The sequence below is a fragment of the Podarcis filfolensis genome (genome assembly GCF_964270895.1).
Source record: "Podarcis filfolensis genome assembly, chromosome: 2".
Classification (NCBI taxonomy): Eukaryota; Metazoa; Chordata; class Lepidosauria; order Squamata; family Lacertidae; genus Podarcis; species Podarcis filfolensis.
In genome coordinates, this window is record NC_139605.1 from 65480133 (window position 1) to 65493730 (window position 13598).

Consider the following 13598-nt stretch of genomic DNA (forward strand, 5'->3'; position numbering starts at 1 on the left):
ACATTACTCAAGGTACTCTTTGAAAAGTAATAATCTCTTAGAGTATCGTATGTTCCAAGTGCAATAGAGAAACAGGTGCCTACTTTCATACGTGAGGCACTTGTAAATTTGCACCATTGAGAATTAGTAAGCAATGCTTGAAGCTAAATTACTGAACACATATATTTTGAAGTGTAAAACTTTGTTTATAAACTGTGTTCAGGCATTTGCCGAGAATGCAGGCAGGGAAGGGCAGAAAAAACCCACCCCTAAGGTTCCTTGGCTAAAAGGCTTTGCGTCAGAGAGTTTTAAGCATCCACAAGGGGGACCTTGTCTTATTGGGGTTTCTGAACAATCAAACATGCTTGAACTCCTCTTTGTGCCAATTGCACAAAGGTCTGAGGAGCAATCTGTGTACCAGAGGAGACCAGCCTATTAGAGCTAATGGGGCACTGCCCCCCCCCAATCCCAGTCTTCTTTCAGGCAGCTCCTATCTGCGTGCCGCCTTGGTTCTCACTTACAACAAGCCAAGGAGGTAGAACTACCTACCAGCTTCCTCCTCCTAAGTCTTAGTGTTCCCCCTTGTAGAACTCAGCCGGAGGACGATGAGGAGCAATTTTTGGCTTTGTTTGTCATTTACAGTTGGTCTCCTCGCCTTCCATCCTACCAGTTCCTATAGGAACCAGCCCCCACTGCTATGAACTAAGGAATGTTGGGGGCGGAGTTTGCATCCCTGCCCTGTTTTAGGTTTTACAGCTCACATGTTCAGGCAAATAGTCATTGCTCAGTGACAAAGCTTCGCAACTCTAGGTAAGCAGGGAATAATCTGTATGGACTCTGGAAAGCTGCTGTCAATGAGTGTCAGCAATAATGAGATAGATAGATCAATGATCTGGCTCATTATAAAGCAGCTTCCTATATCTGTACCTAATAAAAACAAACAAAACACTGTACTAATAATGCAATATTGTGAGCTATAATCTTACATGAACATTGCCTGGGGGTGGGGTTTCAGGCATGGGGAGCCAGATCTTTATCTCCCCTTACCCCCATGGGCCACCTTTGACAAGTGATGTCATAAAGACATCATGTGATTGACAGATGGATTGTCCCATCCACCTTGCTGCTGTGCCTGACCCAAGCAGGACTGAACTCCCTGCACATCAATTGACTTGGGCGATCAAGCAAGCAAGTGAAAAGTGTGACGATTAAAAAATAACCTTATTAAAGCATGAAAATAAAAACCAAGAAATAATGTGTAGCCTCCACGCAAACAAATCAGGATAACCGATAGATAAAGAAAGGACATAGTATAATCTCCAGGCAGGCTTTGTGTAAAATCAGAATAATAGACAGATCATCTGAAGGAGTCATGTACCTTTCTGTGTGATTTGCAGGTTTGAACACTGGTTTCCAGTTTTCCTAGAAATTCATCCACTCCCTACTATTACGGCTCATTGATATCATTTGCCATCAATGGAAAGATATTCAGAAAACCGTTTGCTAAAATGCATACATTTTTGAAAGTGAAAAAAGGAAAGAAAAAGAAAAAATGGCTATGGAATGTCAATCAACTTTATTGTGTGCTCCAGGCTGCTTGAAGCTCATAAAATATATTTTTCTCTGTCTTTTGCTCAGCAGAGCAGGAGCTGGAGTTGTAGTGGGAAGTCTTCAATGAACAGTAAGTAGAAGAAAGTAGTTTCCCCTTAAAATTATAGCAGATGTGCTGTAGGCCACTTGAACAAAGGAGGAAGCCGACTATTAAAAGATAAAACAGATCAGAAAGCTCTGTAAAAGGAATGCGTAGCAAAAGAAATAACTTTTGTAGACTGCCAGTTCAAGAGTTCTATTTATTACTCTGGCTTAGTTGAACAAACACCCGCAGCTTATTATCCAGAGCTCATGTGTACATGGGAGTCCTGCTGTGGGACAAGAAAGAAAATTGGCAGATTGGGGGTCCTTTTATTTAATTAATGAAATAAGATATAGCAAAATTTTAAAAAAGGAAAATACAGTTAATGTCATTTGTACACTTTGAAAAGAATCCACTAATTATGAAACAAATATTCAGTAACAGTCTACCTACCCTGCTAGATTACAAACATCCCATTCAGGAAGAACCCTTATTGAGGAACTAACTCCTAACTTCTGTCTGTTATTTGTTTTAGAAGGGCCCTGTCCTCCAAGTGTTTTGGACCACAGCTCCCATCATGCCTGACCATTGCCTATAAAAGCAGAGGTTGATGGGAGTTGTAGTCCAACATTTCTGGATGCCAACTGGTTGGGGAAGGCTATTCTAGATGTTGAACAGAAACATTTTAACTAGAGTCACAGTTTGGTATTAAGAGAGACAGTGCAGTGTGTAGTGATAAGAGCAGTGGTAGCCAATGTAGTGCCTTCTAGAAGTTGTTGGGGTCATCAGCCCTAACAAACATGGTCAGTGTTTAGGGGTGATGAGGGCTGTAGCCCAACAACATCTGGAAAACAGCATTTTGGCTACTCACAGGTTAGAGGGGGGGAGGACTTTAGTTCTTGCCCTGCCATGAAGCTCACTACACGACCTTGGGTCAGTCTCTCTCACACACAACCTAACCTCCCTAACAGGACTGTTCTGATTATAAAATGGAGGTGGAAAAGCCTTTTATGTTGCCTTCAGTACTTTGAAGAAAATGTGGTGTGTATTCATAAATGCCTGTATGTATAAATAAGGTGGTCAGTATTATCTCTGAATTTCGATGTTTTACACGAGGTTATGGCATGCTAACCCACCCAGGCATGATCTCAACAGCCTAAATGTTAGGAATTCATTATGCCATCACCTCAGCCTTGCAATGAGAAAATACGCTCCAGCTATGTAATATACTCTTTAAGTGTATAATCAAAGAGGAACCCAAATGAGGGAACAAAAAGTCGCCAAGGGACCTAAGTGACTGGAGATTTTAGAAACATATTAGAAGAGATTGTTGGGAACATGGCATAACATCTGATGAGAAAAGGCAATGGAGGGAAAGAATACAGAGGGGAAATGAAGAAGAGTTCGAAGGTAAATTAATAAATGCCCAAGAGAAAGAATAACCATCTGGCAATCTGTGCATTGCATCTGCTTTTGGGGGGAAGAAAGGGGAAATATTATCTGGGTAAAATGAAAAAAAAAATGTGATTTTGACTTGTATATGTGGATATCATTATGCAATAGCAGCACATAGTGGAATTGAGCAGTGGTTTTGTTCTTCCAACATTAGCAACATTAATACTTTTTAAAAATCTTTATTATAATAATAATAATAATTTAAGAATTTATTATTTATACCCTGCGCATTGGGCTGGGTTTCCCAGCACATACATCAATTTCAGAAGAGAGACTGGTAATTTATATCCCAACTAACTTTTCTTCTTTCTTTGGCGATCACTTGTAGCCAGGTAAGATTGTCTTCCATGAACACAGTCTTAACAGTGAGTCCATAAGTGACTGTGGAGGCCAGTTCTGAATCCACACCTCCTTCCACAGTGGGGACATATAGGTTTCTGGGTGGGAGTTGATCATGGTGAAGGTTTGTCAAATGTGCCTTCCTCTTAGCTGGTTTCTCCCTTTCATCCTGAGTTTGAGCATCTTCAAAGTCCATGACATCTTTGGTAAAGGCTGTTCTCCAACTGGAGCGCTTGCAGGCCAGTGTTTCCCAGTTGTCTGTGTTTATACTACTTTTTTCCCATTTGCCTTGAGAGAGTCTTTAAACCTCTTTTGCTGATCACAAGCATTATGCTTTCCATTTTTTAAGTTCAGAATAGAGTACCGGTAGTTCCTTTGGAAGACAATAATCAGGCATCCACACAACATGACCAGTCCAACAAAGTTGATGTTGAAAAATCAATGCTTTGACACTGGTGATCTTTGTTTTCCAGTACACTGGCGTTAGTTTGCCTGTCTTCCTAAGTGACATGTAGCATTTTTTGGAGACACTGGTGATGGAATCCTTCAAGGAGTTGGAGACAGCATTTATAAGTGGTCTATGTTTCGCAAGCATACAGTAAGGTTGGTAGTACCATATCTTTGTAAACAAGCATTTTGGTTTCCCTGCGAATGTCCTGGTCCTCAAACACTTTGTGCTTCAATCGGGAGAAAGCTGCACTCGCATTTTTCTTGATTTAGATTTGTGGTGCTGCAGAGGGGTTGCTTTGTGCTTGTTGGTGCAGCACTTCGGATTTTGAGCAATAGGCCAAGGTTTTTGTAAGCTTCTGCAAAGATATTTAAGATGGCTTCGAGGTCATCCTCTGAGTGTGCACACGCCACGTCATCATCAGCATACTGAAGCTCTATGATGGAAGTTATAGTAACCTTACTCTTTGCTTCCAGCCTACTCAAATTAAAGAGCTTTACAATGTGTAGGATCATGGCAATGAAAATAATAGAGTTGGAGCAATAACACACCTGATCCTACTGTGAATAGATCACTTTGAGAGCCATTGTTATCTGTGATTGTTGCTGTCATATTATCATGGAGGAGCGAAAGGATGTTCACAAATTTATCTGGGCAGCCAATTTTCAGAAGGACAGTCCACAGGGCGTTACAATTTACAGTGTCAAAGACCTTAGTCAGGTCAATAAATGCCATATACAGGGGTTGGTTTCGTTATCTGCATTTTTCTGTTGAGCAGTGAAAAGCATGTCCACTTCCAGGGGAAGGTCAAAAACCATTTTGGGATTCAGGAAGAGTAGCCGCAGATAGTTATGAGACAGTTTGCTAAGATCCTTGCAAGAATTTTGTCGGCTGTAGCTAATAAAGAGCTGTGTCGATCGTTTCCACAATCCACTCAATCGCTTTTTTAAAAAAGGTTGATAATTTTGGCATCCCTAAAGTCTGCTGGGATCTCCTCTCTTCCCCAGGTTTTTCCGATGAGCTTGTGAAATTGTTGTGTAAATTCAATTCCACCCACTTTGAAGACATCAGCAGGTATCCCATCAGGTCCACTGACTTTGTTGTTTTTCATTTGGTTAATAGCTGTACACAACTCTCTCAGATTTGGAGATACTGCAAGCTCATCTCTAGTGTGTTTTTGCGGAGTTTGTGAGAGGACCTCAGAAGCTACGGGGGAGTTGCCGTTAAGGAGATGCTGGTAATGTTCTTTCCAGCGCAATGCAATAGCTTCTTTATCTTTTAGAAGTGTGGTACCATCTGTTGAGCATAGGGGGAATATACCATGATTTATTGGCCCATAGGTGGTCTTTGTGGCTTTAAAGAAACTCTATGCATCATGGTTTTGTCGGCCAAGTGCTAGATCTCTTGAGCTTTTTCTTATCCCCCAGGTGTTCTGCTCTGAGATTGGGGGGGCGTGTAATGATATAAATGATGCAAAATATCTCCTACACAAAATTTATCATTCATTTCAGCTCATTGTGACTATAACTGGAATATTATTCCTAAAGGAAATCCCCAAGTGCACTAGTACTTCAGAGCACATACTGATCGAATGCTACATTTTCATAATATAAAATATGGTTTGAAGAAGATCCTAATATGACAAAAATAAATTCATCTAATTTTTTGAGCATTTTGTGTGCCTAAAAAAATCTATTAGCATATAAATTACTCTCCATCTGATATGTGTTAATAGTCAAAACTGAATTTTCAGGCCTGTGATTCAGACAAGGCAGCCATAACTCATTCTAGAGTTAGTGGGTGATCTTCCCTCGCAGACTAAGAGAACATTGGCATCAGGAACACTGAGTGCCTACCTTCCCTGATTAATAATAATAATAAACTTTCTGGGAATCTCCAGCAGTACTAAGGATAAAAGTAATCATTACCATCTAATCATTAGATTATTTATTTACCGGTATATAAAAGTATCTATAGTATCTATAGTATTTATAAAAGGACAGATCGTGAAGCTGAGGCTCCAATACTTTGGCCACCTCATGAGAAGAGAAGACTCCCTGGAAAAGACCCTGATGTTGGGAAAGATTGAGGGCACAAGAAGAAGGGGATGACAGAGTAAGAGATGGTTGGACAGTGTTCTCGAAGCTACAAACATGAGTCTGACCAAACTGCGGGAGGCAGTGGAAGACAGGAGTGCCTGGCGTGCTCTGGTCCATGGGGTCACGAAGAGTCGGACATGACTAAATGACTAAACAATAACAAAAAAGTATCTATAGATGATGATGATTATATGGAAGGTTTTTTTGTTTTGTTTTTTTATACGATAGAAAGGTAACAGTGTAATCACTGTTTAGGGACCCTGTAGAGCAACTTTTTGGGGATATGCAGGTGGCTGGAGGGGGGGGGGAAAGAAACCAAAAGCCCTGTGGATTTCTGTCAGATAAGCAGGTGGACATCATTTGATGTTGTTCATATTGTGTTATGCATTTTAACCATTGATTGAATGGATAATGTCCTATCACATTATGCTGTGCATGGCCCTGACCTCTTTCAGGGGGCATGATGATACATAAATATGATACATAAGCCCCACTGTATGCAAATGTCTGGGCAGACATAGGATCAGACTGCCAAACATGCAATGTTACTGGTTTGTTCAGCACCCTCGGCTTACATGGTGCTTTACAGAAAGCATCATAGCCACAAAACAAGCATACAAAGACAAGTGACAAGGAGTTATAGTGCATAAGCAGAAAGTTAGTTCAGTTTTTGCTGATAAACTAATAATTAACTAATTATAATAAATGCCTTCTTAGTTGATTATGAGGTTATCAGCAAAAAATATATACACCACTGCCAACTTTGGGCAGTCCTCGGATTGCAGCCTCCATCACTTTCCACACATGGTGGCTTGAAACAAATGTAACTGTTGTTGCATTTAGAATCTAATCATTTGTAATACATATAAATAAAATTTGGTCAACCCATCACATTAGCAAAATAAGACATCATATCTGTTCCGCATCACAGCATTTAAACATGGAGCTAGAAACAATATACAAGACTGGATACAGAGGACTCTAGTTATGGGGCACTTCTACTGGAGGAAGGATGGAGGTGATTTAATTTAAACAATTCAACCTACCTCCTGCAGTCACTAGTGCCCCCTGAAAAGAGCAATCCTGGAAGTGGTGCTGTGGGATGGAGGGCAAGCCACTGGATTGCATCATGAATGGAAGGAGGAGTTCTGTTCACAGAGGGGTGACTCTGGATCCAACTCAATGAAATTGGCCTTTTCTAGAGTACAGATGGATACAGGTGCAACACACCATGCGCACACCATGTACATATTTTAAAATACAGTGGTACCTCGGGTTGCATACACTTCAGGTTACATACGCTTCAGGTTACAGACTCCGTTAACCCAGAAATAGTGCTTCAGGTTAAGAACTTTGCTTCAGGATGAGAACAGAAATCGTGCTCTGGTGGTGTGGCAGCAGCAGGAGGCCCCATTAGCTAAAGTGGTGCTTCAGGTTAAGAACAGTTTCAGGTTAAATACGGACCTCCAGAACAAATTAAGTACTTAACCTGAGGTACCACTGTATTACCATCCACCATAACAACCCCTGGTGAGATGCTGGTGGTAATGCTTTCCACTTGGTACACTGCTAGCGATCCTTCTTGGATTTGCTATAGCCTTCACTTTTATATTATACTACTGGAATGCCTAAGCTGCCCACCAAAACAAAATTTCCATTGCATTGGGCTTGGGGACAGCGGGAGAGAGATTGGAGGAATCCTAACACTTTGTAAAAATGCACTGAGCTTGAAAATGTGCTGTTGGTTCTAGGATGAGTCCCAGAAACTGACAATGAAAACATATTGTTAGTCAATTAAATCATTGAGGGACACACAGAATGTAGAGAAAGAGCCATAATACTGATGACTCTTGAAAAGTTGCCATTTAAGGTCTTGTCATCTTTTTGTGGCTCTGCTTTGCTTGAAAGAGTCCCTGATTCTTTGCCTTCCTCCCCTTCGGTATTACAGCATACTAAGTAGCCACTGTTATGAAGAGGAGATTGTGTTCTGCATATAAACTCATGGAAGCCCTTAAATCCTCAGAGGATTAGATGTGTGAAGGCAAGCATACCTTTAGAAGGATATTGGTTACTCCTTCGCTAAATCAATTTCCCTATAATGAGGAATAGGCTTACAAGGTTATTTAATAGGTTGACAAGACAAAGGAGATTAGGAAACGGGAATATGTGGTCAGGTAGTTTTATTTTGATAAAGGAGAGGGATGGGAAAGGGAAATTAGACAGGTGTGAATTAGACTTTGTGGAATGTGGTCTCCTAGAAAGACAGATATGGGTGTTTCAACATCAAAGTCTGGAGACAACAATTGGAGCCAGCTCTGAGGTTTGGGGTGGGATTACTGTTAAGGTTACTCTCTTCTTTCTTTTTTTTGCTCCTGTGAGGCTTGGAGTTGAACGACCAGAGAGGAGTGTGTCTCATCACTAGCTTTTGCCTTTGCAGCCTAAACTATCCTGTTGGGCAAAGTAAAAAAGAAAGAAATGAAAATTGCTGTGAAAGGTTCAGATACCCGAGATAATCATTAAATGCAGCTTGTATGGGAGATGTGAGTGCTGTAAAGCCACAGATGGCTGCCAAAGTATCATTTCATACCAGGTATTTTCCTTTGATGTTTCTGTGACGCTTAACAGGAATGTTTCCCTGCATGCCTATTTTATTTCCCAGGCAAAACAAGACAAAACAACTGTAAGGGATCATTCTGGACTTAATGATGGGAAACTTTTTTAAAAATTACATTATATAATAATTGAAAACAGAGGAGTGTAGATGGGTATAGACGCTGCACACATAGAGCAGGTCTGGGTCAGGCGAGTAGGATGGGAGGGAGGGTAAGCTCTCTCACTGCCAAAGCAGCCAGCAAAAGAGCAAGAAGAGAAGGAAACCACACATCAGCCAGGCACGGTTAAATCCCTAAGGTTCCTTGGGAAATTTCCTCCGTCGAGCGAAGGTGGTAGCAATGTTGCAGTTTATCCGTAGCTCAGCGTACTATTGCTGCACGAGGGACAGAGCCGCTCAACCTTGCAGCTTCTGCCTCTGAAGGGTCCCGCTTGCCCAGATTAAATAACATTTTCAGCACCACGGACAGAGATTCGCCGACCTGAGTGACAAGCATGGAGCTGGCTGAGCCTGCCGTTCAACCTTGGACTTCAGACATCTAGAGGGGAAAGGATCCCACGCCTCGGATGATAAATGTAAGATGGGGGATTCTTTTGTATAAGGCATAGGGGATGGGTCTGTGCTGCTGTCGCTTTTTAAGGTGAAATGCAACTTGAATCCGTTTTTAATTATGCCCAAGGAAATATTTCCTGGTGCCTTCTAAAGTGCAAATTCTCTCTCTCATAAAGGAATCTTGTGAGCCCTTTGTCTGAATGAAACCTAACTTTGTGTAGATTAACAATGCAGATTTATTCTCAATAGAACACAAAAGGGTAATTTGACACTTCTTAGCAATGTCTGGTTGTTTCCCTGCTTCTTCAATGTGGGCTTTTACTTCTAAAATAAAATCAGTGCTAGGTACACTGGATAAGGAGAGATGATGTAGTGCTATCCATAACCTTAGGGCTGGAGAAAAGTGCAGTTCTGTAGATCTTATTTTAATTGTATTTCCTTCAAAGTTTTGGAAAAGGAAATTGTTAGTTAATTAATCTGATGTTGACTAGTAAAAACAGGTTTACAGAAGCATGTATTGTGAATATTAAGGATATTTAGAGAGGCTGATATAATGCCAAAATTATGCTGCCATCTACTGGAAAAACATAATTCCTGTGACTATTATAAAAAAAAGTAAAATGTTTGAATAAACGCTATTTGTACTCTGATAGTTTGCAAACTTGGAGGATTTTCAGGAAAAAAATATATTTTCAAAGGCCAGTTTCACACAGAACTCAGTCTCTGTAGATTTAGCATTACTTTCAGGAACTCTTACTATAGCAGCTTAATTAACATTGGTCACTTGGGGCGAGAAAGGGAATTTTTACATTAGCTTCAATGTTAAAGATAAGACTCTACATTTTCAACAAAAAATAATCCTAGTAGTATAGATAGTATTTTGCTGTATGCTTATATGAGTAGTTAAATTACATAACTGGGTTATTTCTTATTCTCAGTTCTAAATTTTAAAACTGGAATTTAATTTAAAAAAAACTTTTTAAAAATTAGCAGATGGATAAGATTTGAAATGACAGGAAAATAAAAACAAATGATCCAACTGAAATAATTTATCTCTGAATTTCTATATAAAGCTTGTATCTCAAATAGGATCCATTTATGAAAACCTAAGATCAAGTCTTATGCTGTCAGAGCACATCATTAATTAAACCAAGGAGGAGAGCAAAACAAACTGAAATAAATGGGCAGCTATAACCTTCAATGAAATGAGGCAGAAATCTTGGAAGAGTTACAGTAGTTTGCACAGGAACAAGAATTGCTTGAACAATGGCTTCTGGATATTGCTATTTGTATAGCATCTCAGAATAACAACATACTGCTAAGTTGATACTACTATTTTTGTTAGTGGGGCTTATGCAGTACATGAACCCACCTACACCCTGGAAGTAATAGAATTACAGAGTGCAAAGCACCTTATATGCTTACATGGTTATTCATGGCAAATTATGAAGGCCTATAGCAAAGTGCTGTTGACTCTGCACCCGCAACTCATTGGCATGATGATAACTTAATAGCAGTAAGTGTCCGAAAGCTTCAGTTCCAAATGATATCTCTTGTAAAAATCAAGGGCAAATGAAAGAGCATGTAAAAGTGATGCATAATAGTAGTCAGGATAATTCTCTATTGATTCAATGTACAATGTGAATCCTAATCATGTGGTTTTTGAAGGCTTCATTGTAAAGAGTGGAAGGCTTCAAAAGGGAAAGGGGGTATGAAGAGTAGAAAGTTGCTCTCAAATAGTTTATGGGTAATAAGGCCAGGTGTAACATGAACAAGCTCAAAGATGCTTCTCAACTAGGGTTGAAGCATGAAGTAAAACCTCAGTTATTCATTGCTGAAGGATGAGAATAAGTATCTGCCAGGCAAACTGTAGGTAGGCCAAAAAAGGGGAGGACTGAAATGAAATTAATGGGTTTCTGATAGCAAGTGTGACATAGATTAATTTGTGAATCTTATCTTATTTCCTATGTACATAGACTTTGGTGAAGATCCATCAGTGACATTTGTCCAAGGACTGATGAGTCCTGCAAAGTCAATGAATATGAAACAGCCACATATTTGCTACTGGCTTTCTTCCAAAATTCCTGTGCTTTCACTGGAGGCATTGCCTTCACAAGTGCAGGAGGCCCAAGCAAAGTTATCATGATGGACTACTTTAAATAGACATATATGCCTATGTTCTTCATGGTGCATAATTGCTAGACAAATGAAACAGGACTTACATTGTTCTGCAGGATTTACTGATAAGCTGACCCTAGGCCCAATTGCCAATATTTGTGTGCATGTCTGAAAGTACTTACACTGAATCGTATTCCTAGAAGCTATACAATATCGGAGGTACAAGAGTTAGAATGGCTGTTGAGACACCTGGAAGGCAATGGGCTTGAACAGAATTTACATTTTTCACTCTCTTGCACATACATCAGCAGAAGGGACAACCAAAAATGATGATTTTGTCCCACATGCGCACAGGTTTGTCCTCCATGCTGGTCAATGCAATATCCCTTTTACTTCTCCACTCTTTCCTTTTTTAAAATAGTTGTGTAGTGTCTCTGTGACACTCTTGGAAATGAAGATGGTGGCAGTAGCAGCAGGGGGTTGGTGGACTGATGGAGAAAGCAGGGCAGGAGCTGCAAAGCTGAAAAAGTGGCGCAGCACGTTCCCTCCGCCCACCCCCCAAAAGGGACCCTTAGTCATTTTCAAGAAGTGTCAGTGATCAGTGTTGGAGATCTAATATACAACAAGCCAATCTGGATCATGTGCTTTGGGTCTCTCTCAAAATCCCATCATTTTGGCAACAAGCAGAAGGGGAAGATAAACCAACCCCTATAAGCTGCTCTTGCTATCACCTTATTCTAAGATTATATTCATGCAGTTTTGGTCCATGCAAAATGATGGTGAAAAAGGGAACTCTGGAGCTGCTTTGTGGCCAAACAATCTATAGTTTTTAGAGTTCTTGAAGTGTAAATAAGTTTCATCAATAAAGAAATGACTGGATATCAGGTTGGACAACAAAAAAGAAAAATTATATACATGAAACTTTGGTTATGCATGATCAGATCTGGAACAAATATTTAGAATAAGTGGCATGTGCTGGAAACAAACACATGTCTTCTCAGAAACAAGCCCTGTTGAGTCCAACCAAGGAAGTATGTAGAGTCCATGTTCATTTCCCTCTTTTATTTTCATTTAATAGGTTTAGGGATAAGGATTGGCATAGGACCTATGATCTTACTTCATATTTATAATTGTTTCAGTATGCTATCAATTTGAAAACTAATTACATTTACAAATTGCTAAAGATGATTAGTTCATTCAGGTATAAAAAAAATTATTGGGGGAATGATGCACATGCAAATGTCATTGAAATCAGTTGGTCAAAGGCATGCATAATTTCGCACAATATTGTAGTTTGTATATGCTACCTTTACATCTACGGATGTGGCTTCTCTGTAGGAGAATAGGAGAGGATCATGAACACTCAGAATGGATTAACAGTCAATCCCTCTTCCCAGGGAACTCTGGGAATTGTAGTTCCAGGAGGGGAATGGGATCTCCTCGCAGCACCCTTAATAAACCACAACTCCCATGATTCTTAGGGGAAGCCATGACAATTTAAAGTGGCGTCATAGTGCTTTAAATGGATGGTGTGAATGTGGCCTAACTTAAGTCTTCGGTTTCAATTGGTCTGTTCTTAGTAGAACTAACACTGAATATAGCCCTATGCTCTCTTCACATAGAAGCTCCTCACTTGTGAATAACTTTGACCTAGGCAAAGCTAATAAAAAAACTCAGATTATAATCAATGGGCTTTATGTTCCTATGCAGCAAGGGAGATTCACACACATCTTGTGTGAAAGACTGTACATTGTGACTGCTATGTAGTCCTCACTGTACCTGAGAAATGGAGCTGATATTATTCTAGCATCAAAATATGACTAGAGCAGGATTGGGAGAGTACTGTTTATCACAATATTGTTCACCAGTGCCATCAAATGTCAATACACCATTCCTAGAAAAATACCCTATCTTAATTGCTGTGTCTGATGAGATTGATCACTAGCAGCCTTCATAAAATATGCAAATACAGTGTAATTTAAATGCAAAGCACCATTAAACAAAAATGTTAAGATAGGTGCAATCAAGTCACAATTAGTTTTTTTTTTTTTAAAGAATGCATCATGCTCACTCTATACATATGATTAGTTCCCAAACCAGGGCAGAGCAAGAACTTAAAAACAAAAAACGTAATAGCATGCAGATCTCCTGTCACTGACTTTACAGTTTGCCCTGTTAATCTCCAGTCATAATTCAAAGGCAACTCAAATATATTTTAACAGAACATGAATTGATGGCTAAACATAATGCCTGGAAGTGTTCAAAGTTAAGAAAATCATTTTCTTTTGAAGGCTCCCCCCCCCCTTTAGCTAGAGCTAGAGCCATAATTCATTCATCTCTGTAGCTGGGCTACACTACAAACTG

The 13598-nt window shown here is 39.8% G+C and overlaps 1 protein-coding gene across 1 annotated transcript in view; it reads left to right on the forward strand.

Annotated features, from left to right (window-relative positions):
- Window positions 1-8811: 8811 nt before the first annotated feature.
- Window positions 8812-13598, forward strand: part of TRPC7 (transient receptor potential cation channel subfamily C member 7) — a 110523-nt gene continuing 105736 nt past the window's right edge. The window contains exon 1 of the mRNA XM_083600065.1: window positions 8812-9139. The gene's annotated coding sequence lies outside the window, so the exon portion shown is untranslated. The remainder of the gene's footprint in view (window positions 9140-13598) is intronic.